Genomic DNA, 24,565 nt, shown 5'->3' with positions numbered 1-24,565 from the left:
CGAGGCGAGGCGGAAGCCCAAGGGGACGCCTCCGCGGCTCTGCTTCCCCGGCTTTGACGACGGAAGGCTGTCAGGGGTGCAAAACACGCCCAGAAGACGGTACGAACCGGCGGGGCACGTCTCTGAACCAAACCGTCGGGCGCCGGGAACGCCCGAGGTGCCTGGGGGTCCCGGGGCCACGGGAGTTGGAGGAAGGAGCGGCGCGCGCGCCCGCCCAGGCTCCCCACCGCGACCTGGGGCTGGGGATGCAGGGGGACGCCTGCCGCCGGGACGGCGTGCGGAGGGACGCCGGCTCGGGGCCGGGGAGCAGCCCCCGGGGGAGGCTCTGGCGAGGGAGTTGGCGCCGCGCCCCTCGGACACCGCCCCCTCGGGCCCGGGGCCCTCGTCCTGTCCCCGACGGTCCTGGGGACGAGGCGCGCGCGTCCGGGCGCTGGTCCCCGGCCCGCGCCGCCCGCAGGCGCCCCACAGCCGCACCTGGGCCCCGCCCCCGGCTGCCTGAGGCCCGGCGGCCCGCCCGGCGCAGGCCCCTCATCCCGGAGCGGCGCGGGGCAGCCGCGGCCAAGCGGGGCCCCGGAACCTCGCTCCCCCCGGACGCCCGCCCGCGAGCCCCAACCCCGGGCCCCTCAGGGCGCGAACTCACAGAACCCTCGCCACGCCGCGAGACGAAGGCCGCGTGGAGACAGGACGCGGAGATGACGCGGGAAGACGCAGCGCCGTGACGTCACGCCACGCTGCCTCAGGACCTGGCGTCTGGGCTTCCCGCGCGGTTATGGACCCGGAAGGCGAAGCCTCGGCCGCGCGGTTCCTGCGCTCGTGGACTCAGCTGCCTTCAGACTCGCGAGATCTCCCGAAACGCCCCGACCGCCACGGGACAGCCAGGCACGGGGCCTCCTCCAGACCAGGCCAGGCCGTCAAGCGGGCCCTGGTCCCTCGGGAGGATGTTAAAGGAGTCGGGGTGAGCCGCCTCCCCATGGCGGAGGCTCCTCAGGGATCTTGCGGCGTTTTTCGGGACAAAAACCTAGGGATTTGGTCATAACTGCATTGGCGGTAGGTGTTGTGTCTAGTTTGTGGCTGTTTTAGAAAACTAGCCAAACTCCTCTTGGGCCCCACCAGAGTGGACACAGGCCTCTCTGCAAGGCAGGTCTGCATATTCCCGAAGGAATTTGGATGTGAGTTTATATTGTGGAGTAATTTTTTATTAAAAATAAAACCTGTCTCTATCATGCCCTCAACATATTAAAGACATTGCCTGCTTTATCAACCAAAGGATTCAGTCATCATCAATTAATATGAAACCTAGAAAACAGGTTTTAGAAGACCAATAAGGAAAGGGAAATTAAAGAAAATGCATAAAAATAACAAACACTCAAAAATAAAAAATAATATACTCAGCTCAAATATAACAGGTCAGTTTCCTTATATAATTGCCGGAGTAACTCCTTTTTTAATAAACACAGAAACTATGCCTTAGATATCATGTAGCCAATTGTTATAACTGAGTCATTCTTAAATAGCCAAATAATGCAGTTCTTCTCTTTCAACTGCTCCCTATGCAGAAGATTTTTTTCAGACTGCACAGTGGAACAATAACACTTGCTGCTAAAAGTCAAGGAATAAATGATGTGTAGACAGATAACATTTAACAGACAGGCAATGCTCACCCAACTGAAAGGTAGAAGCCTCATTAAAATGTAATGAGAGCCTCAGTGATTGTCGTTATCCTCTCCTTCCCATCAGAAATTGGTACTAAACTGCACATTTACAATATTTTAAGGGACCCAATATGTAGGGCTTTCCTACTAAAAATTACAGTAGAAATGCTAAATGATGTAAGAGTCAAGAACCTAAATTTTTAGAGATAGTGTGGCCTAAAAAATCAAATCATTTTTCTAATTTATAATCCTGCTCAAACTGGAATCAGGAGCTCACAGTGTGGAACACTTGAAACAGAATTAGTGGACTTTGTCTGATGATTTTTAATATGTAAAAAGGATCATTTGGAAACTCAATTAACAGAAATATAAGATGGCAGAAGCAATGATTAAACTTCCCATTCAAGAGAACAAACTATTTCCAAATACTTTCATTTTAAAGTTCTGGTTTGCATAAAAGCAATTAATATGTGTATTATAAACAAATCCTTATAATATGTGTATTATAAACAAATGTGTAACCTTATACACATTTAACCCACTTCAACTTTATGTGTGTAGCAAAATCTATAAAATTTCAGCTTTGTACTCCTCCATATCCTGACTAGTACTCCTACTGAGGCAAACAAGAGGGCTAGTCCTAACATCAGTTCAGGGCGGCCGGCTGGGCACCAGGCACTCTGTCAGGCACCCTATTACAGCTTATGGGGTCTTTCATTCAATAAATTGTCATCCTGACTGTTCTAAGTACTGGTGATAAAACAGTGACCTGAACAGATGCTCCCCTGGGGCTAAAGCACCAGCAGGTCAGAAGGAAGATACGCACCCAAGTAAATATATAAAAGACGCAGAATAGTAAGTGTGTGAGGCGGGTATACCTTTACAAGCAAGGTAGAGGTAGCATGTCCAGTTTGTAAAGGAGGGACCAAGGATTCAAGTAACTTATTCCAGGATAGAGTTAACGATCCACAGATGTAGGATTGAATCCCCGGCCTGTCAACTACAGAGCTCAAACTCTGAATCACTGCACTATATTGCTTACCCAGGGCTTCTGCAAGGTAAAAAATACTTATCTGGGTTTCCTCCCCACTCATCAGGATTGCCTACTAATCAACTCATTCTAAGACATGTATCGAGCACCTACCTACCTTGGGTCAGACACTGCAAATTCAGACAGAAATGGATCCATATGGGAGTGGCCTTTTAAGGACTCATATCCAGTAGACTTCAGAGTGTAAAAAAAAAAAAGAAAACAAATTTTCCTACTGCATGGTTATCTCCCTGAGAGGATATAAACCCAGACAAGAATGATGGTCCTGAAGCAATGCCCGGTACTGCTCTGCTTTTTACCAAAATTGTCTCATTCAATCACCACAATTATTTAAGCACCGCATCAGCACACTGGAGCAGTTTTTTTTACAAGAATAAATAAAAGAAACATTGGCCAATTATAACAGCACACTATAGGCACAGAACAAGCTCTGAATCATAACTTGACCCTTGAGTAAGGACATGACCCAGAAATACCACCTCCTCTCTTCATTTTGGCCAGATGCGTCTGGCCGTCCCATGTACACAGTCAGCACTTAAAAATATGCATATATTCACTTTTGACATTTCAGTCACGTCCTCTTCCCATGGGAGCCCCCAAGAAAATATAGAGTTGTTTTCAAGTCTGTCTAAAGATTTTTATCAACTCTCCTTTGTCCTTTCAGCCTGATTGTCTGCTAATAAGTATCTTTAAAAAAAGAAGAGGAGAAAATAGTTTACAAACACACTTTAAATTCCCCATCATGCCTGTGAGTTTTAATTAATCCCTCGTCCTCCCAGGCCTCTGCAGCTCAGCTTCATCTCATAAGATATGCCTGCTCGGTGCCACATTCTTAAAGCAGAGAACATCCTTCTTATTTTAATCTCCCTTCCTCCCAGTTCTTCACTTGCGCTGTTCGGATAAATAACTTCAACTTGGAGAGGATGATCAACATGGATCAAAACAACAAAGGAAGCAAATTACTTCCCACCTACATTGCCACATAATAGAACTAATAATCTCCAAAGACAGCCACCTGATTTACAGGTGCAAAGAAATGCCTGCCTCAGGAGGTGTTTACTTCCTGAATGTGCATTGGGAACACTGAGCATAAAAGAAATTAACTAGGTGTCTAGTTTTTCAATAATGTCATTGAAAATGCAGCCTGCTCCAGGCAGGAGGGGTGGCAGAGTTGAGGGTGACCTGGGAGTGACAGGTGAGATCTCAGAATCACACAGGCTTGGGTGGAGTCTGGACTGGGCAGTGTAGCAAGCAGACGCCACAGACAGCCAAGCAACCCGCCAACCAGCCCAGACCATGGTCAGTTCTTAAGGAGATCCATTAGATGACGTGCCCACTTTTCTGTAACCTGGTTCTGGGCAATAATGTTTGGATATTAAAATACCTTCTGTCCTTTTCCCCAAGTGTCCTTACATCACCTTCCTTCTTGTCTTCAGAACAGCCGACACAAGCTTCGCAGCCCAGAGCCGACACGACAGTCTTGCACAGGGAGATCTCTGGGCCAGCCGGGCCTAGATCAGCGCGCCCTCCACCCCTGCCGACCAGACCCCTGCCAGCACCCCCTGCCAGCCTCCTCCCGCCCGCGGCTGCAGCCTCCACCTCTTCCAGCTCCGCCCAGGAAGCTGCCTTATTTTGTCTCTTCCTCCCTTCAGACCACGGCCACTTCTAATACCTCAATTAATTCTGCTCCCTAAAAAAAGAAAAAGCATTACGTGAATAAGCTGTAAATAAATGCCAACTAAGAGATATTTTTAATGAAAAATGACATTGTAATTACTTGAGATACTCTGGCTCTGCCCCTGAAGAAAGTGTCATTTCAGAAGTCTCTGTGCACTGCCTTTCCTGATGGAATGGGAAATCTGTGGCACACGCCTTTCTGAGGAGGGGGCACATGGTTCCAGGCTCTGCTGCACTCCTGCCAGTCAGAACCCGAGGGCCTCACAGACCCTCCGAAGACAACGGCGCGGGAGTCTCAGACTCACCGGTGGGTCCTGCGTCCCCTGCAGCTTTTTCATGGCTGTCCTGAGCGCAGCCAGGGGGGTGCTCCGCTCCAGGACAGCAGGGCTCCTACCACCACTCGGGCCAAGGGACCTGAAAGAGTGCTCACCTTTAGAGGAATCACTAACCCTCGTGGACAAGGCAGGGTGGCCCTTTAAGAAGTTACTGAGCAGCGAAAAAGGAAGCTCCCTTCACCCATACTCAGTGATGGCAGCAGGAGCTCACTTGGGATGAACTTGTACACAGTGACCACCAGAAGGACCAATCCCGCAGCTCCACGAGGTGGGCGATGAGACCGTCTCTCCTTCTTGACGTTTCTGCCTGTCGATCTTGGAAAGCTGTCATCTGTGGTCTGTGGTCTGTGGTCTGGACCAGTTTCAGGGCTGGCCATAAGCCTGGCTGTCATGTGCTTAGAACGTTGTCTGTCACCATGGTAACACAGCACCAAGGACAGGGCTCAACACACAGATGTTTCTTGTTGCCCAGTCATGGAGACTGGAGGTCTGGGGTCAGGCATGGGCAGGCTGTTACTCCTGAGGCCTCTGTCCTCGGCACATATACAGTGTCCTTGCCCTGTCTCCCCCGTGGCCGTCCTCCTGTGTGAGTGAGTCCCTGGTGTCTCTGCCTCTTCCTGTGAGGACACCAGTCCTGTTGGACTGGGCTCATCCTGATGACCTCATTTACCTTAATGACCCCCTCACAGTCTTTCTCAAAATGTAGTCACATTGGGGGGTCACACACATGTGAATTTTGGGGGCCACAATCCAGTCCATAACAGGAGAGGGATGGAAAGAGGATGTATGCATTGCAAAGATACCACACGCTAATACCATACGAAGTCATCAGTGTGTATGTTGATACATGTATATAATTTGAAAAGTCTGTGTATTTGACTATATAATTCTATGAGTTAATGAAATCTTTTGCTTCTTAAAAACCAATTGCTTCTTAGATTGGAAATTATGTATCCAGTAAAAGGGATAATAGATCTTGTTACATAAGACTAATTAGTTAGAAAGTGAGATGCTGGGTTTCGTCTGAATTCTGTATTTCAAAAGAAACTGATATACCAAAAAAATTTGCAAAACACAGCTAAGCTGGGTAAAGTTCTGGAAACAGTGTCCACAGGCCCCAGTGAAATGCCAGGAGGCCACCGGCCTGCAGAAAATGTGATGGAGATGGCAGGGATGTGAAAAGGGCTCCCATGTGAAAAGTGGACTCCCTGTCAAAGAATTTCTTGACAAAATTGGAAAGTCCATTCTATTCGAATTCTGCTCTAAATTTTAGGAGTTTCACAACAGTAAATGCACAAGCTGAGGTCTGACATCTGGCTGGGAGGTTGTGGGCACCACCGGTCATTTTCAGAGAGAATCAATGAACCTGATGTGCATTTCAGCACCAAGGACCCTGAGCTTATGGCCACATCCAAGCACTGCCATGTCTGCAGGCCTTGGTTTGCACACCCATAACACGACCGTCCCTGGTCTACCTAAGGACCAACGTGTCTGCTGCACACAGACACACTCTGGAACACAGACGCTGCTCTGCGACAGAAGGCACTGTTCCTGTGACTCATGTCAGGTGGGACAGAGAGAGGGTGAGGGAGAGAGGATGGGAGCGACAGCAAGGAACAGCGGGCGTGGCCAGAGCTCAGCACACAGTCCCTGAGGCACAGGTTAAGACCCGAGGGCCTGCGCCAGACCCTTCCCACTGTCAGCTTGGTATCTATTTCTCAAAATTGTTTCATTTTAGCTTCTAGGAGGCAGGGCAGATGTGGTATTGTACAGTCAGAATGTACCGAGGCTCGGCTGACAGCTGCCTCTCATGTACAGACCTCCTAGAGCTCTGGCTTTGACTGCATGGCCCGAGCATGGATGAGTTCTTTTTCAATAATGGGAACCTGTTACAAAAGCAGAAGCCTGTTATGTATAACAGGAGGTGGCATGGTATGTATGCATAAATATACTGTCTGCTACGGTAACACATGCCCCTCCATAACTTATTTAATAGGATCGTATTATAGAATAGGACATAATAGGAACCTGTGATTTTCTGTCTTCACTGGGTTGTAAGGAGTTGTGGTACTGCCTCATCATAATAATGAAACATTTACATACCACACAGAGTAAAGCTATTTTCGTATAATTTGAAAGTAAAGGAGATGTCATGATAAAGCCATTTGGTGCAGTTCTCAATTATTAAACTGCATTTCAAATATGGAAATGTCAGAGCTGGATAATTTGTCCCCATATACTCCTACCTGGTGAAGCTCCACTTTGAGAACCACCTGTAAGAACTCCGGAGGACTGCGAGGCAGCGAAGACCAGACGAGGCCAGCCTCTGCCCCAGCGCTGCTTCCTTGAGGCCCCAAGTCCAGAAGGAGGGCCAGGGACACCTGCGCACTCAGGGGTTAAGGAGAGGGGCCTCAGGCACAGAGATCCTCCAAATTTTATAACGGGTAGGAAGCCCACCTGATCTTTACTCCTCGGGGGAGGCATAACCTTCCATAAGGCAGATGGTGAGCAGCTCTGGCCCTTGCTCCAGGGGCGCCTCCGAGGCTGTTTGCCATATAAGCATCTTTCAAAAGATAGTTTAGAATAAAAGCTATCAATGCTCTCAATGCCTTGCCTGCAAGAAATGCATAAAAGCATGAGAACCATGAAGAATTGTCTCCCAGAAGTCACAAAAAAACACAACCCAGTTTCAATACCCGAGCATAAAAATACTCATTTATTGTTTCCTATGAGCCAGGAAAAGTGAGGAACACTTTTAAAAATTAAGTCACTTGCTCATTGTAACATCATGAGGTAGTAACTATTATGATCGCCTAGTTCCCAGTGACAAAAACAAGGCTCAAAAGCCATAAAATACCCTGTCCAGGGTGAGCCAGCAGGGCCAAGCCGAGATCTGAACATAACATACACAGATTAAACTCCAAAGCCCATATGCTAGTGTCTCCAAACAAAAATAACACTTAAGCAAAAACCATGCTTTCTGTACAGCAGAAAGTCATTAAGAACCTATTTGTGTAAACATTCATTCCCACCATAGTTTGGGAGTGAATCAACTGGAAAAGCCAGAACGATACAAGCCAACTTTATTAAATGTGCTATTTTCAGAGAAAACAACAGACATAGATAAGGAAATGATTTTCTGGAGACAAATAACAGTGACTCTTCATCTGTAAACCTCCAGACACATATTTTGGTTGTAATTTACAACAAGTACTATTAAAGAAATCAGTTAAAGTCTATCCCCTTATCTTAAAAACAGTCTTTGAAATTCGGTGTGACGAATTTCAGGGAGCCAAATGGACCCCAGCTTCGACAGCTATCCTCGTGTGGAGCAATCATCCACTCACCCAATCAAGACATTGGTATTTACAGATCACCTACCATACAGCAGGCACTGTTCCAGAAACTGCCAGTAATTGTCCAGTTAATTAAATAGACTAACTTCTTGCCCTCCTAGAGTGTGTATCTGAGTGCAGGATAGGGGAATAAAAGAAACATAATAGACTTTATAATATGCCACAAGATGCTGTGGGTTATAAACACTGAGCAGAGTCACCCAGGAAGGCCCCACTGGGACGGTCACCGGGGGCTGAGTCTGGGCTGAGCCAAGTGGCTCTCTGGGAAAGGGCGGCCCTGAGGCAGGGCTGGCGGACTCGGGGGCAGGCCGAGGGCTGCGGGGATGAAAGGGCAGCAGCCAGAGGTGGACAGGTGAGCTCGGAAGGCCTACAGCCAGAACTTGTTCCCCAGCCAGAATGGACATGTAAAGGCTGTGAGGCCACGCAAGGGCTGGAGACATAAATCGGCCTTGTTGGGGATGAAGCACGTGTGTATCCAGGGATTTTTATGCATGACCAAGCATTAACTTCAAGACAAAGCCTCTCATTTCTAGAGCTCCTGTTCAAGCATTTTGTTTTACTCCTAAATATACCTTCAAGGCATTAGGGCAGGAATTTGCTGGGCGATGGGAAACCAGCATATTGCCTGTTTCAGGGAGACGGGAGACTTGATTTGTGGAGATTTTACAATGACGTTCTCCTAGCAGGCCCTGCAGGCACATGGTCAGATTTGATTAGCTCAAATCCCTATCAGCAGCATGAAAAGAAGATACAATTAATCTATTTAAAGAAGAAGACACTGTCTTCCACGTAGAGGAGGAGTGACTTCCCCTTGAGGGAACACAGGCACTGGTGCCCTGGAGATGGGGAAGCCCTGGAAATGGGGCCCTTCTTGCACCTAATGGACTGGTGGGCACCGCCCCTGGCTCAGCGGTTCTGCCCTGTGTGCACTCAGTGGCCACCTCACATGATCTGTCTGCGACTTGAAACAGAAGGTGTTGCCAGCAGGTCAGCCCGGGAGGGAAAGGGCATGGGTTCTGTGGGGGGGGGGGGGGGGAACAGGACGCCCACTGCCACACACCCACATCCGCCCTCACGTCCAGGGCCCTTTATTATGAATCTGTGAATCTTTATTTTCAAATTCAAAAAGTGCCTAATCAGAATCCATAAGGACAAGGGAAGCAGAGAGAAGTGCAGGATGACAGAGAAGGGCGCTGTGCAGAGGGAACGAGCCGACAAGCCGACGACAGTGGATTCATTTACCCCAATAAAGAGGGAAGTGAGCTGAACAACAGGGAAAAAATAAAGCAGCTTTGCACAGAAGCAAGAGTGTTAGAAAATGAACTGGAAGATGGGCAAGTCTATGCATGAATATTCAAGTACGCGTTATGGCCACATGGGAGCTTTGTGGGAGGTAATGTCCGAAGGAAGGCATTCACATCAGTGTGACAGATCGCCTTACGCCGGCAAAGTCTCGGCAAATCCCTAGACATTGAAACAGGGTGTTTGGAAGGAGCCCGGGGGTCTGAACTGATGAATCGGAGGATGCCGAGAATCAGAGCAAAGCCCAGCATTTGGGGGAGTGCGCAGTGCGCCCCGGGAGCTCACAAGGGACGTGGGCCCAGGAGCTGCGGGGGTCTGGGTGGGACCAAGATGCCGGCAGCTTATACGGCACGTCCTCTCGGAGCAGCCACAAATCCCCGCCACCAGCTCGGCCTCACTGTCCCCAGTGATCAGCCCTGGGCAGCACACCAGGCCCCCCGATTCACCAGTGGCAGCCAGAAGCTCACCCTCTGCCCAGACCCTGAGCCCACTCCCCGGGCCTGGTCAACAAGCCTTTCGTGTCCAGGGAAAGCAGAGTGCGGAGAGGCTGCACCCCGCCAGTGCAGGGACGCAACGTGCAAGCAAGTGCAATGCCTCCTTTTGGAAAACAGCTGAGGGCGCCCCTTTGTGCAAATTATAACACTGAACTAATTTGTTTCTCTGCCTAAGTATTTGCCCTATCATTACGTCCTTATCATACTCATGTCCTTATCATGGGAAATGCACAGGGAGAGTTCCCTCCCAGAAGATTCAAGGCTAGAGAAGGAGCCGGAGCGTCAGCTGCCTCTGACTCCTGGTGGGGGACACGGGTCCCTGGGGAGGGCATGGCATCCACCTGTGGAAATGCCACGCAAACGCTCCCACTGTGCCCACTCAGCCGGCCCACCACACGGGCCAGCACGCGGCTCCTTCGTCCCTAACCGCCCCCTCCTCCGCCAGAGCCCAGCTCTCCCTTCTCCAGGGCCCCACCCAGCCTCGCCGCCTGGCCTCGCGGACAGCACAGGGGTCCCAGAGATTCTGACTTTCCTGACCTCCTGCACTCTGTATTCTTTGCTTTTTTAAAATTCTTTATCCACTTTTTCTTGCATATATTCCCCCACTGTGCACAGCAAGGTACACTGAAGAATCAGAAAATCAACACGAAAGTAAGTTTTGAGTTTGTGGAATAAACACCTTAATATAAATCACACTCTCTAATATATCTTCCAGGATCACATTACAGAAGTTGGTTATTTCTCTGTTCCTGTCTGAGCTAGGTTTTCACTTTACCAAGCTAATACTGTGATGCATTTTAAAGTCAGATGTGACTGTCTCACTAACAGTAACAAACATCACAAAAAAGCCCTTTCCCACTTAAAAAGATCCTTGGAAGCACACGTCCTCACCTCTCTGACCTGTAATAAGGCATAAAAACATCCATCCTCCTCACCCACCTGAGACTGTCTCCTTATCTTGGAGCCTGATGGGCCGCCCCAGCCTGCCTGCTCCCCTCACCTGCACTGGAATCTTCTCGGCCACCCATGTTTCTTTCTTTTTTAAAAAAATTTGTTAAAAATAACCTTTTTAAAGCAGTTAAGGCTCACACAAAAACTGAGAGGAAGGTACAAACAATTCCCTTATACACCCTTATATAGATGCCCCCCAACACTCTGTCCCCCGTTATCCATGTCTCCCCAGATGGGACGTTTGTCACAGTGATGGGCCTGCCCGGACACGTCCCCATCGCCCAGAGCCCCCCCGCCCACATCAGGGCTACTTGGTGCTGCACATCCTGGGGGTTCGGACAGATGTGTGATGATGTGTGCCCCCATCAGGGTCACACAGAGCAGGCTCACCACCCCGAAACCCTCTGGGCCCCACCTGTGCCCCTGCTGACCCCTGACTTGCTGTCCCCATAGTTGGGCCTTTTCCAGGATGTCACAGAGCTGGCGTCACACAGCATGTGGCCTCTTCGCCCTGGCTGCTGTCACTCAGTGATGTGCATTTAAGGCTCCTCCACGTCCTTCATGGCCTGACAGCTCATTCTTTTCAGCCCTGATACTGTTCCATTGAGCCCATTCACCCACTGAAGGGCATCTGCATTTGATTCCAAATTTTGGCAGTTATGAATACCAAGGTTATATCCATGTACAGGCTTTGTGTGGAAATGTTTCTAGCTCCCCTGGGTAAATGCCGAGGAGCGTGATTGCGGGACGGTAGGTACGAGCGTGCCGAGTCCTGTGGGAACTGCCTCACTGTCCTCCAAAGAGGCTGTGCCGTCCGCGTCCCCAGCAGCAGGAGGGACAGTCCCTGCTGCCCTTGGCCTCGCTGGCCCTGGGTGCTGTCCGGGCCTGGATGTGGGCCGTCCTAATAGGTGTGCGATGGCATCTGTACTTCTTTATAAGGAACTTCCTAAGAAAGCCCCCTCCTCACGGTCTCTTCCTTTCAATCCTCTTGACTGACTCATTAGGGGGCTTACCTATAGGCCTGATTCTCTTCCACCTGGAAAATGCACTTAAAGTCATCCTTAAACTCTGGTTTCACCCTCATGTTTCCTGTTTTTCTTATGACATTTGAATGTGAAGGAAAAAGGTAACAGTGGATAAGAGCCTTTGTGGAAGTGGGCACACAGTGTTCACACCAAGCCACACCAAAGGGCAAGGATGAAAATACAAAAATTTTAAAACAAAATCTATTTTGGGTTCAAATTTTAAAAGGAAGAAGAGTATACACAAATGTGTGTGGAAGCACAGGCATAAGAAATTATTAGAGGGGAGAGACACTAAAAGTCCAATGTCTGATGAAACAGGGAGTCAGTTGATGGAGACACTGGTGCTGAGACGTGACCAGCTTTGGACAATGTGTTTGCCATGTATTTTCTGGTAAGAATAGTTATGAGCAGGTTCTCTCTTTATCCCAAACCACCCCCAATCCCAGCCCTTTCGGTACAAAACTTCCTAATAGGTTTAAATCCATCTCGCGCATGTGCTGGAGGACGGCAATTACGCAAAGATGGACGCTCCGGCCGAGGATGGTCCGTACACCTTGCCTGTCTTCTTCCTTCAGTTCGTGACTCGGCTGCCCACAGACCAGGTCCCAGAGGGTGGAGAAGGGCTGGGATCTGAGCGGGCCGCCTGCGCTGCTGGTCAGTGGAGCTTGTCAAATGCTTGCTGGGTGGACACGTTGAAGTCTATGGGGAAAAGGCTTCTGAGGCACATGGATTTCATTTTCTCACATCATCCCTGCTGCCGCCAGCATGGATAACTGAGGGTGGCTGCGTTTGTTCCAACGTAATCAGATAATCTACAGGGAAATAAGAATTTGATTCCTGTGTGTCTCTCTATTTACACACTTAAGAAAGAATATCCTCAGAAGCATTACGTTGCTTAATTCTGAGCATACTGGAGGGGGGTGTGCAGCACCAACGAAGGGGTTAGTTGGTTCGTCCTGGGGAAAGGCGCAGTTACCCAGAATTGAAAGCAGGCGGCTTTCCAGGCCTCAGGGAGACCCCAGGAGAAAGCAGAGTATCTGCCATCTAACTAAAGGCACATTAAAAGCATAAATATGAGATGCCTGTACAACCTAATCAATAACACGTAGTATGTTAAGGACCCAATTCTCCCACGTCCCAGGAACCATGTGGAGACGTACAGCACAGTGTGTCAGAGAGCGTGCACCTGAGACGGTCTCTGTGAGTTCAGACCGTGCCTGAGGAAGCACCCTGAACCGCTCAGGGCAGGACCATCGCCCAGACTTCGAGCCGTGAAAGCCGCACTCCCGTCTCACGGCCGGTGGTAGCCAGTGTGGGGACTTTGAAGATGCTGCCCCCCAGGGGTCGGGCCACCTCTGAGGCATCAGGGAGACTCCTGACATCCCCGTATGGCCAGTAACACACCTGACCTCCAGAGGAGAAAACCCGTTTCCTTCCAGGAGCCCTAGACCAGAATAAAATGACTGAACGTCCTTCCCATGGGGCCCTCCCCAGGTCCGTCCCTGTGTGTGCACGAGCGTGGCATCTGGCTGGGCCGCCAGGAACACAGACCGCGTACTTGGCCATCCTGGAATCGGCGATTGGTGATGGGTATTTCCCACCAACAGAAAAAGGAGAAACAGACAAAATGGCAAGACTCACACAGCTCCTATTACAGCCCCTCAGAGCCCCACCACCCCAGATAGTCTATGGGTTCATGAATTAACAACATGTGAGACGGGCACATACACACACACACACACACACACACACACACACACACACATATATGCAGAAATCATCTCTATTCAAATGCTTTACTACTTAAGATAATAAAAGTAGTTCTAAAACAGACCAATAGTGGCGATGCTATCTGGGGGGACAGGAAAGGCTGCTGAGGTGATGCCTTCTCCTAGGCATCCTGGGCCTACTGCCCCTGGCCCCCGTCCAGGCTCAGCCCCCTGCCCTGCTAACCAGAACCTCTAACCAAGGCACCGCCGTCCAAGGGGCTGCCCACCCGCTCACGCTCAGCAGACCCGGCTTTGTGCGCAGACCCCACAGCAGCCCTCTGGACCCCTGCTCCCAGCCTACAGGCAGAGGGGCTGCCCCAGGCGGGGATGAGGAAGCCTGGATTTGAGGACCCAGGTCCAACCCCGCCACATAAACAAGCTACCTCTGCTCGTCACCCACAGACAGTGACGACAGACCCTGTCTTGCGCATGGTTGTGTAAGATTCTAAACAGGGGAAAAAAGAGGCAGAAAAAACACAAATCGCACAGTTAGCATTCATATTGTTAAACCAACTCATCCAGAAGCGTCTCCCCACATCCTTTCATTCTAACCGTGCATCATGACGTGCTTCTCTCCATGCGTCACGACGCGCTTCTCTCCATCAGGCCACAGAGACTTCGGGACCAGGCGCGTCGATCTGTGTCTCCCCAGCTCAGCCCAGCCCATGGGGGGCATCGGATCCATGGGCTGAATGAATGCAGGAGGCTCTCTGATGTGTGTGCACTTTGTCCACAGAACAAACTGTGCCTGAGCCTCGACTTGCCACTGTGTTCAGAAGGCTCCTGGGACAGCGACTCAGCCTGACTGGGGACGTGAGCCCAAATCCGGCAGAAACAGTTGTCTGGTCCCGAGTTCCTGCCCCTCCCGAAGGGGTAACAGACCGACCATTTCACAGGAAGAGGGCTGACACACGTCCAGCCAGTCTGTGCCCCAGGCTCACCACCCTCCTGGGGCTGTGCCCCACGGGATGAAGGGAGAACACCCTGGAAACTGAGTTAATGGCATCCTGTTCTCCGGGTTTAAGGGGTGTGCTGGTCTGTGTTTGCACTCTGAGCATTCTCCGCCTTCCTCTCTGCAGTATTGTAAGAAAAATGCTGTTTGGTCCTCCTCCCCAGCTCCCCACAAGCCCCCACACCCCAGGAACCCGGGCGCTGTGCTCAGGGGCATCCATGTCATTCCTGACGAGCCCGTCTATCAGCCGAGGCTGCGCTGGGGGCAGGGGGTACTCCTGCTGGGCCCTGCAGAGCCTCCGATGGGCTGCTGGCCGGGGGACCAGCCATGGGGCCCAGGGGGTCAGCCCCACCCTGACCTCTGAGAGGGGCAGAGGCTGGACAGCAAGTCCATCACCAAACAGCCAGTGATTTAATCATCATGCGTCCATGACACCCCCACCAAACCCCAATGGAAAGGCATGGAAGCCCCCAGTGAGGGCTCTGAGGGCTTCCGGTGGGCGAGCACAGAGGTGCTGTCACTCCATCGGGCTGCTCCCGGGCTGTGTCCTTTATAACGCACTTGTAAACCTCAGTAAGGGGCTGCCTTGGTTCTGGGATCCAGTCTAGCAAATCAGCAAATTCCAGGAGGAGTTCATGGGGGCTCCCAGGCAGAAATGTGGGAGTCCTGGGCCGGCAATGGGCCCCTGAGTTGTGGGACTGAGCCCCTGACCTGGGAGTTTGTGCTGACCCCAGGCAATTAGTCAGAACTGGGCGAGGCTGCAGGACCCCTAGCCAGTGCCCCCAAGAGTAGAGAAACACCCACACATCTGGTAATGAGTAAACACATTTTCTCTTTCACCCCACTTCTCTGCAGATGGTGTTAGGACAGGACTCATGCAGGCGCACGTGGGTGAGGAACAGGCCCCTTGCCCCACCTCACCTATCCCAGGTGCGTGGTGGGGAAGGAGGGATGACAGAGTCCGCACAATTCATGAGGTGGTGGCAGATGGCCACACCCTCCCTCTGCTGGGCCCACCTGTCCGTGCGCCGTGTAGGACTGAGTCCACAGCAAGACAGGACAGGGCCCGTGGGCTGCCCCGGGACCTCGGCCCTTCCCCACAGCGGGAGCCCATCCAGATGCTCAGAGCCCCCCTGGACAAGGGTGAGGACAGTCAGGGCAAAGGAAGGCGGAGCTGTTCCCACAAGGGCGAGATCGTCATCCACTTGTGCAAACCCATAGAGCGAGGTGGCACGTCAGTGCAGGCTCACCTGCTGTAGCCAGCGTCCTGCCTGGTGGGGACACTGACCGGGGTGGGCTCGGGCATGGGCGGGGTCTACAGGAATCTCTGTATTCCTGCTTAGCATCACCACAGACCTAAAACTGCTCTAAAAAACAAAGTCTTTTTTAAAAAGAGTTTTAAATTGCACACGCAGAATTCCACCCCACCACCTGCTGAGGCACCCCAGCTTTTATTTTAATCAGTGTGACAGACCACAGACGTGGCCACTTCAGCCACACAGCCCCTCGAGGCAGGCGGGAGCCGCCATCATCTCCTAGGAACCTGTGCATTGGTTTACGCCACTCTTTGCTTTCAAAGCAGAGCACAGGGGAGTGGAGATGAAGGGGCTTGCCCGACATCTGACATGATGACGGGGGAGAGGTGGCAGGCGCTGCCTGGGGAACAGCACCATTCTGAGGATGATTCTCTCTGTAGGGTTTTTTTTTAATCCTATGAATAGGCTCCAATGAGAAATGCATCGTTTTTAACTTCTGACTTCTTTAAACCTCATTTGAAAGGACTAACAGAAAAAGATCAAATCCTTTCAAGTTGTGTCTGTCTGATTTTGCTGTGCCTTAATTACAACTTGCAAGGGTGTCAGAACTGAAAAATGCAGATCAATGCTTTCTGTGCCTTAACTTTTTTTTATCTCTGAGTGTTTTAATTTCCATAATTAATCAGTTTACTCATTAATCTCACATTAAATAATGCCTTCTTATTGATTTGTTCAGAAAACTTTGAAAATGAAGCCTGAGCCACATGTGCAATGCCCACATCAGTAAAGTTCTCAAACAGTGCCTCATAGTCGTACATTTTTATCCATAAGGCACTCTGGGGATATTTCAATTTCCTTAACAGATTGGTTTATTGATTAATCTCAAAGTAAATAAATGCTTCCTAATTGATTTGTAACAAGTTCAGAAGAACCAACGAGCAAGAGTGACCTGGAATCAACCAAGTACTAAGATCGTGCTTAGTATTCATAGAAACATCGCACGGAGTCACAGAGCCTCTGAGCTCGGAGCCTTCGCATCCACTTCACCTACCCCAGAGTTTAGTAAGAGCCCTGGCCACGCGGGTTCTTGCCTGGGTGAGCTCGCTCAGTCCTCCTGACAACGCTGACGGGAAGGGCACGGCGAACAGGCACCCCAGTCCTGCCACCCACGGCTTCGGGGACTCGGGGCCTTCTTCCCACACGGCGCAGAAAGTGACACCTTCCTCACAAGGCTGCGTGGAGGATGACATGAAATGCAGCTGCCCCGCCAGGGTCTAAACGTGTAGGAACAGCACAAACAGAATGAGCAGAAAACCAATGAGATGCACACATGCCTGAGTACGCAGGATTGCCTAGGTACATACATGACACACGACACTACTTTGCTGGTAACACCACCAATATACAGAGTGAGCACAGGTCTGTACAAAAAGACAAAGGTTACAAAGTCATATGTAAAAGATATGCCAAAGGACATTCACTTCTGCATTTTTAGGATAAAAACACCAAGAATTTTCCTAATGCCCAAGAGGAGAGAGATCATTAAGAATTATGCGTATTTTATCCAAAGGAAGAAATGATATTATGCCATTCAAATTGGTACCCCTGAGGATCACCGATGACTTATACAAACTATCACAACACGGAACAGCAAGAGAATAGAAAAGAAAGGACAGTGTCTCTGGTTCTGGCCTGGATACACGCATCTCCACACAGGAAAGACTTCAAGTATGTCAACTCTTCTTATTTTCTTTCAAAATGTTAATAAACTAAACATCTGTTTTTTCTAAAAGATGGTTTAGGAGGACCAAGGATAATGGTGAACATGCAGAAATCCAGGTAATCATTTTTATGTTCACCAAAACAGACTAATCTTGGCTTCACACAAAACAAGGGAATATGCCACATGATGAATCATAACAAGGAATACTGGGCCCATAAAATTATGTTTCCTTTTTCATCTCCTGCACATTAAAAACATTAAAGGCTTTTCTCTCTTAGGGAATCAGCATAACGGTTTAAAATAAGCTCTGCGACGGGCTGTGTGCTGAGGAAAAGAGCGGCGAGGAGCCCACAGGCCTGCGGCGGGCCCAGTGAGGCGGCTCTGGGAGGGACGGAGGTCCAAGGGCCGCCGGCTGCAGGGAGGGCGCACGGTGCCTGACTGTGCCGACTTCCACTGTACCAGGCAGACAAATTCCAAACACACAGAGGTTTTACCTGAAGTTCTGGAAGGGGAGAGACTCACTTGCACAGCATCTCACAAGGGAGCTCAGCGATTGATGGTGGCGGGGGTCAGCTCCACCCTACCTGATTCCTGAGATGACAGGACCATGTAAGGTCAAAGGCTCAACCACCACTTTATACAATGCTAGTAAAATCAACTGGGCATCTGTATTATTTAAAAATTACTATTTAAATTGGGAAAAGCTACCCCTAATTGCAACATCATAATACTTGTAACATATTTCTCTGGGAGATCTCTTTTGCACTGTTAAGTATGCTCACTTCTAGCTGAATTTTAAAGAGATTCTAATGTTATTCTCTGATGCTTTCATTAAAAATGTTTAAACAACTTGCTGCTTCTCTGGAATCTGGAGTCTCAATCATAAGGAACTAGATAGAGATCCTCACAGATTCAGGACATGAAAGATAAAATCTGCCATCTTTAAAAAAATGATGTGATCTCATTATCAAGTCAGTGTCTGGCCGCAGGGAGTCACGGCGGCCCCTTCTCCTCTGCACTCTGGCCCTGCAGGCTCAGCGGGGCCCCGAGGTGCGGGCCCGGTGCTTGGCACCTCTCAACTGAGTCCGACAGACGGCGATGTAGGATCACGTAGCCGGGTGGGTCGCTTGTCTGCCTGGCCAAGAGGCCCGTCCGCTCTGGAAGCCGCCCCCCCCCAATTAGTCCTCAGTTGGACCTTAACCAGATTTAGAACCTTTTCAAATCTATCAGTGTGGGGATGGATATTTTCACCATGTGATTTTTTTCTTACTTAATACTGAGGTTACTTACTGGCTAAGCAAAAGAGTTATTATTGATGAAAGGCTCTTGTAGTGCATCAGCTTGAGTCTGTCAGCTCAATCAATAATTTATGCCCCAGGGCCAAATAAAAAGAGAAATTTTTGAGTTTTTATAGACTATCAAACTCCAAACTGTCAGCCACTCCTGATATAAATCTATTTTAATTTCAGTTTCTTCTGAGTCACTTAGCTTCCAAACTGCTGTACTTAAAGTAAAAAGGGGGCTGTAAATAGTGCATATTGATGAAATACAGTGTAAACAGCCCCAAAACTTGGGGGATTACAGTCACTCTCACTGGTATGGTAGATGCTCCCTCTACATTCTCAGCAGATGACCTCCTTCCCCACTGCCTGGGGTGCATTTCTATTTCCTACAGTAAACTGTGTGTTAAGTAATCACGATGCTTCCATGTGAAAACAGGTGTTTGTTGTATTTGGTCAGTTAGAGAGCAATACGAGCTAGAAGCTGTAGGTTTGGTTCTGGGCAACAAGGCCCGTTTCCTCTGTTCCTGTGCAGAGATGGAGCTCACCCGTCCCGGCCAATCCCAGGATCGACACCCCTCCCGTCAGGGGAGGCCCCAGCAGCCCCAGCTCATCCTCTCCTCATGGGCGGCAACCTGACAGGCACGTCCTGGGCTCTCCCATTCCCGGTGGCTGTGTTCAAAGTCCACGCAAACGCCGCACTCGTGAATTCTGAGTTGCAGCTCCCGGGGGGCTACAGGGTTAGGTTTTGGGGAACATCTGGTCACATTTTCAATGACTGACCAAAACATACGTTGTTTGTCATGCTCTTGTTTAAAGCCACCTTATTTAATATATGCTGTTGACGTGTCAAACTGGGCTCACAAGCAACAGCACTCGGAGGAGGCCCAGACGAAGGAAACTCATCTGACACAGACATTCTCCCTACGGTCTGCTTGCCCTGGGAACACTCAGCACTAGGCTTGGGGCCATTTTTAACAGCGGAATCACCAGCAGAAAGCACAAAAATGCACAGAGTGTGGCACTAGGTAGACGGGGAAAAGGACAGGTATTTACAAGGTGAGATGTGTGGGAAAAGCAGAGCACAGCCTCACACCTGCAGCCAAGGAGACACACTCACTCCTGCCGCCCTGGGCAGGTCGCTGAATGCCCGAGATGCACCGTGAGTACCAGTCTGGGGTTACAAATAAGTGTTAGCAAGTAGGCTGACATGGAAAAGAGGAAACTGCAAACAGTGAGCACCCACTGTACATAATAAGGAAGTCGAGACACGCTCTCAAAGACGCCACATGAGCCAAGATGAACCGTTGGCAAAGCCACGCTTCTCGATGGTCCTCCCGAATCAAAACCTATGTCTGACTCTAAACCATATGGTGCATTTCATCATCATAAACAAAACATAGAATCAAACAGGCATTTTCTTTGAGTCAAATGCGTTGGGCCTCCTTCTAAATGGATCTGCGGCCTTTACACAAAAGAGAATTCAAAGTAGACAGTTTAGATCCCCAACAGCGCAGAGCCTGTGTGAGAGACGCAGAGGACGTGGCGACCACGAGGAGCCCAGCCACAGACTGCCACGCGCACCACAGCCGGTCCCCGCTGGCGCCTGGAGGGTGTTTCAGAAGGGAATTAGGCGGTGGTGATCTTCAAGCATCGAAGAGCTGTATGCTTACGGTAGCGGTGGAGATATGGGCTAAATGTCCACACACTAGGCAAGTTGGCCATCATCACCCCTGGCACATGAACAGGTTGGCACGGTTCCCTCCTGCACTGGCACACCTGTGGCTGGGGATCCCAGCAGGTGCAAAAATATGTTTCCCCACAAGGGTTCAGATACCATCAGGAACTTCCAAAATGCCTGGGAGAGACCCATGCCCTCCAAGCCCCGGGTGAGGCCGATGAAGCGGCCGTGACATCCAGGGACAGGTAGGCTGCTCCTTGGAGGAATAAACCTTTCCACTGTGTGCCCCCCCAGAGGAAGAGACCTCAGTAGGTATGAAGAAGTCTGGTTCTCCTCAGGGTCGTCTTGGCTACCTGGGGAGGCCGGGCTGCGCTGAGTAAGGCACGGAGGGAGCAGACCCTCAGGGGAGCCCACTGGGAGGCTCAGGAAAGGCAGCCCAGGCGACGGGGATGCCGCCAATCGCTGCCAAGGTGATGCGGAGCTGCTCGCTCTGAGCCCTGCGACACTCCATCGCCGCCTGGGACACCTTCATCCTCTGCCTGGGTCACCTAAGCAAACCCACTCAGACGTTCTACCTGAAGATTCCCTACCTCCACCCGTCGCAGGGATGGAAACAGCTCTTCCCAGGCATGCAATGTAAATACGACCGCCAGTTCTTCTTTACTGTTTGGCACAGTACAGTAATGAATCTAGGACAGAGCGATGATCTTAAATAATAAACGTGTACCTATACACAACTCAAATATAAAAAGCTGTCAGCACATCCTGAAAGATATTTTCAATATAATTTTATACCCTCACAAGCAAGGAAGACATTGTGGCAAATGTCTTCAGAGGAAGCATTACGTCATCCCAGGAGGACAGTTGGTTTGGTCCCTATGGATTCTGAATCTAAGAATGAATGATTGCATGTTGTGGTAGAACAAAAAGATCTCACCGTAAAAATCTAACCTCACATGACTGAAAAAATTGAGTTAAGAATGTGAGCAATGAACTTAGGAATCCTCTGGCCCATTCATGTCTCACAGCAGCAGTTAAGGGGCCATGTGACTCCCAAGATTATCCAGGTAGACGGGCGAGGATACGCCCCCCTTTCTCCTCAAACTTCATGCTGCATTCACTCCTTCTCCTTAAAATAACCACCCAAAGCTACAACTGTCATTTAAGACCACTTTTAAAAATGAAAGTACAGCGTTGTACAGAAGAGTGACATTAATTAGCTCTCACTGTACCATTTATACCTGCGTGGTATTTTATATATATATTTTATATCGCAATGCACGTTCATGTATTTTCTTGTTTGACTTCCACACAAATCCAGTGAGATTTGTAAGCTACACGTGATTATTCCCATTGTGCGGCAGACACAAGTCCCAAGAATGCCGTGGTAAGATCAGACCCGTACAAGGAGTCAGGGACGAAGACCTGAGCAGGCGCCTGGACTCCGGCCCCACCATCTCCCGACTAGGCAGAGCTGGCTGAGGAATTCCCAGGTAGGTATTTTAAAAAGCCACCATTACAAGGATCATTAGGCACCAAGTGCCCACTCATGAGAGACACATATTCAGATTATGTGGATGCTGATTGTTCTAAGGTGATCTGGTTACTGTTTTCACTAGGAGGCAGCGGGCAACATGAAATAATAAATTCTCAAGGATCCTTTCCATTTTGACGAGCAGGTTGTTCCCAGAAGGCCTAAGGGACGGAGCCAGAGAGAAAGGACAGACATTCAACTCCGTCCCCAGAACCAGCTGTGCCCCAGGCCTGCCGAGGCCAGGGTGGGGACGGGAACCTGCACAGGGAACCTGCACAGGGGAGGGGCAGGCAGGCAGGAGTCCCAGCTGGGCAGTGGTGCCTAAGCTCCGGGCCTCCCAGCAACAGCGCTGGTGGCAGCTGGGACTGAGAGAACGTCCATCTCAGCATCTGGGCTTCTGGACCCTCAGTCCAGCTTCGCCCAAGAGCTGCTGGCCGTGGCATCATGCTTTCATCCCCGGGGGACCGAGGGCATCAGGCCACCTCTGGCCTTTCCCAGCAAGACCCCCTCACAGAAACAAGGCACGGCACCGAAGGCAGGGACAGGAAGGCCCCGTTTCTGTGACTCGCTAAGCCTGAGGGCCACACCCAGACCTGTCATACTCAGCTAGAACCAGTGTCCCCTCTCCACAAGCCCTGGCCCAGTGCAGCAGCCACCGGCCCACAGGGCCTGCAGCCTGCCTCCTCTCCGGCCCCCCACACCTCCCCACACCCCTCATCCTGGCCCACAGCTGTTGTCTGCCTCTCCTTTGAGGCCGAAGGTGTTTTCATATCATCAGAGTCAGGACACTAGGTTTTGAGCAGACGAGGCGCTGGAAGCCTGATGCGGTCTCCTGGCTTTGACGCCGTCGCCACCCTCTTGACTGACATGTACCTACCTGGGAGTTTGTGCTGGAGTATGTGTGCACCGGGCTCGAGGCCCGGGCTCTGTGACTCCCACGTGGCCCTGACGTTGCCATGCTCAGCCCCAGGGGTGCCCTGGGAAGCACCCCGCCAGCTGCCTCTGGCCCTGCCCATCCTCCTGAACCATGGGCTGTGATAACGCAGCCCCCATTCGATGAGGCAGCCGCACATCCCTGTGGAAACAAACACAGGCTGTGGCCATATTTCTAGGCCACGGGGGAACTGCATGGCCTGACGCCAAACTTGCTATTCACGTTGATGTGTATTAATTTAATGCTGGGATATATAATGATAGACAAAATTTGTGACTCCAGAGAGGCTCAGATCAAAATAACCTAATCTGTCAAATGTGGGCCCGGGGAGACCCCCAAATAATTGCCTATCTCAGTGAAGTTTTAAAAAATCTGCATAGCAAACTTCAGCCCACTGTCTCCCCGCCACATGTTTCTCAGCATGAAGCAGACTTTAATCTTCCTTCACAGCCAGAAGCGATCCAAGCCAGTAGCTCATTAGAATGTCCACGTTCTAAGCCTACTGAGGTCATTGTCTTCAGCCAGTTTTGCATTCAGCTCCAGCCCCGTCAGGAAAAGGGTCTGTGTCAGGTGGGCCACCGATATTTGCAACAAGGGAAAACCTCAGATCAAGCTACGTGAACCGATGCCTTAGTTGGAAAGATGCCCATGGATTTAAAACAGCACATGTATTAACTAGATGCCTCCTACTCAGAAAGCCCGAGAGGCGGGCTAGCGAACCCAGCCCACGGCTGAAGGGCCACGTCCTTTCTCGAGGCATTCTCTCCCTCCCTGTAAAAACCAGAAGGGTAGAGCTCCAAGGTGTTTCCAGTTCTCGGGCCCCGATTCTGTAACTAGCCCCTGGCAGACCCCGAATCCTGGTCCAGATCCAATCCACGGAGCAGGGCGCCCCTGCGGCAGAGAGGGTCCTCGGCATACACGGAGTGTGGGCTGTGGGCACTCATACAAAAGCACCTTCGTTTCACAAACACAAAGTTCTTCTTAAGGAATCACCCCACAGCCCTCCTCCCATGCCACACACTTCCCCCGAACTCTGCACGGCACCACAGGGTCCTGCTGTGCAAGGCCGCCCCACCAGGCACCATGTCAGTCGTGGATTTGGGGATTTTGAACAAGAGCACCTGGCCACCGGTGTGACACAGAGAGTGGAGATTGGTGCTCTCAGGGGACAGACGCCTGGCCAGACCAGGTGCAGGTCAGGATGCAGAAAGCCAGCCATCCACACCTGCGGCTGACCTCACCTGGAGCCAGCCCACAGTGACAGCCCGTTCGCACGCACTGCGCGAGGGGCAAGTGGAAACAGATCATTTCCTGAGGTGTTGCTAGGCTTCAAAGCAGGCTTTGCAAGTCCTTTCGCCGTCACAGGGCACAGAACCTGTCAGCTTGGAGTTATTTCAATGGCTCAAAGGGCCATTTGAAAGGATACGCTAAATGTGCTGACTTTTCCTCACCATGTCAGGAATTCCTTCCGCTAACCAGAACTGTATCAGAGACCCAGATCCTAGGGTCTCTGTGGTTAGGGTTAGGGTTAAATTAGCTGAATAGCCATCTTTATCACTCAACATTGTTTCAGTTTAAACGTAGGAAGAAATT

At 50.5% G+C, this 24,565-nt stretch overlaps 1 long non-coding RNA gene across 2 annotated transcripts in view; it reads right to left on the bottom strand.

Annotated features, from left to right (window-relative positions):
* LOC130684403 (uncharacterized) overlaps positions 1 to 23,051 on the bottom strand; it is a 127,688-nt gene extending 104,637 nt beyond the window's left edge. Inside the window, exon 1 of one of the 2 annotated variants that reach the window (XR_008998650.1) lies at positions 22,916 to 23,051. This is a non-coding gene — a long non-coding RNA (uncharacterized LOC130684403). Of the gene's footprint in view, positions 1 to 640; positions 837 to 22,915 lie in introns of those variants that run through there. The other variant, XR_008998649.1, reaches the window with a different exon arrangement.
* Positions 23,052 to 24,565: the final 1,514 nt, after the last annotated feature.

The sequence above is a fragment of the Manis pentadactyla genome, chromosome 7, assembly GCF_030020395.1.
Source record: "Manis pentadactyla isolate mManPen7 chromosome 7, mManPen7.hap1, whole genome shotgun sequence".
In the NCBI taxonomy this organism is placed as follows: domain Eukaryota; kingdom Metazoa; phylum Chordata; class Mammalia; order Pholidota; family Manidae; genus Manis; species Manis pentadactyla.
This window is presented reverse-complemented; position numbering and strand designations above follow the sequence as displayed.